Raw genomic sequence first — 1,714 nt, 5'->3', positions numbered from 1 at the left:
TATCTATGTATCTTCTGTCTGTCTATGTATCTATGTATCATCTATCTGTCTGTCTATGTATCATCTGTCCGTCTGTCTATGTGTCTTCTGTCTATGTATCTATGTATCATCTATCTGTCTGTCTATGTATCATCTGTCCGTCTGTCTATGTGTCTTCTGTCTATGTATCATCTATCTGTCTATGTATCATCTGTCCGTCTGTCTATGTGTCTTCTGTCTATGTATCATCTATCTGTCTATGTATCATCTGTCCGTCTGTCTATGTGTCTTCTGTCTATCACAGCTTTGCTTATGTGGCTAGACAGTAGAAACCTCTTAGTTGGAGACATTTTCCATGGAGATCAGAAATAATGACGTTTTCTAGTGACAAATCACATTAGTATCAGCGGAAAGATCCTGACAATGTGACACCGACAATCAGAGGTCCGACATAAGTCTGCTGTATAGTCTCAGAGCTCATAGACGGCATTATCATCCTAGTGTATATATTATATCATCCTAGTGTATATATATTATATCATCCTAGTGTATATATATTACATCATCCTAGTGTACATATTATATCATCCTAGTGTATATATTATATCATCCTAGTGTATATATTATATCATCCTAGTGTATATATATTATATCCTCCTAGTGTATATATTATATCATCCTAGTGTATATATATTATATCATCCTAGTGTATATATTATATCATCCTAGTGTATATATATTATATCATCCTAGTGTATATATATTATATCATCCTAGTGTATATATATTATATCCTCCTAGTGTATATATATTATATCATCCTAGTGTATATATATTATATCATCCTAGTGTATATATATTATATCATCCTAGTGTATATATATTATATCATCCTAGTGTATATATATTATATCATCCTAGTGTATATATATTATATCATCCTAGTGTATATATATTATATCATCCTAGTGTATATATATATAATATCATCCTAGTGTATATATATTATATCATCCTAGTGTATATATTATATCATCCTAGTGTATATATATTATATCATCCTAGTGTATATATTATATCATCCTAGTGTATATATATTATATCATCCTAGTGTATATATATATAATATCATCCTAGTGTATATATATTATATCATCCTAGTGTATATATATATTATATCATCCTAGTGTATATATATTATATCATCCTAGTGTATATATATTATATCATCCTAGTGTATATATTATATCCTCCTAGTGTATATATTATATCATCCTAGTGTATATATATTATATCATCCTAGTGTATATATTATATCCTCCTAGTGTATATATTATATCATCCTAGTGTATATATATTATATCATCCTAGTGTATATATTATATCATCCTAGTGTATATATATTATATCATCCTAGTGTATATATATTATATCATCCTAGTGTACATATTATATCATCCTAGTGTATATATATATTATATCATCCTAGTGTATATATATTATATCATCCTAGTGTATATATATTATATCATCCTAGTGTATATATATTATATCATCCTAGTGTATATATATTATATCATCCTAGTGTACATATTATATCATCCTAGTGTATATATATATAATATCATCCTAGTGTTTATATATTATATCATCCTAGTGTATATATATATTATATCATCCTAGTGTATATATATTATATCATCCTAGTGTATATATATTATATCATCCTAGTGTA

The sequence above is a fragment of the Dendropsophus ebraccatus genome, chromosome 6 (genome assembly GCF_027789765.1).
Source record: "Dendropsophus ebraccatus isolate aDenEbr1 chromosome 6, aDenEbr1.pat, whole genome shotgun sequence".
Classification (NCBI taxonomy): domain Eukaryota; kingdom Metazoa; phylum Chordata; class Amphibia; order Anura; family Hylidae; genus Dendropsophus; species Dendropsophus ebraccatus.
The sequence above is the reverse complement of the archived record's forward strand: the minus strand, read 5'-3'. Positions refer to the sequence as shown.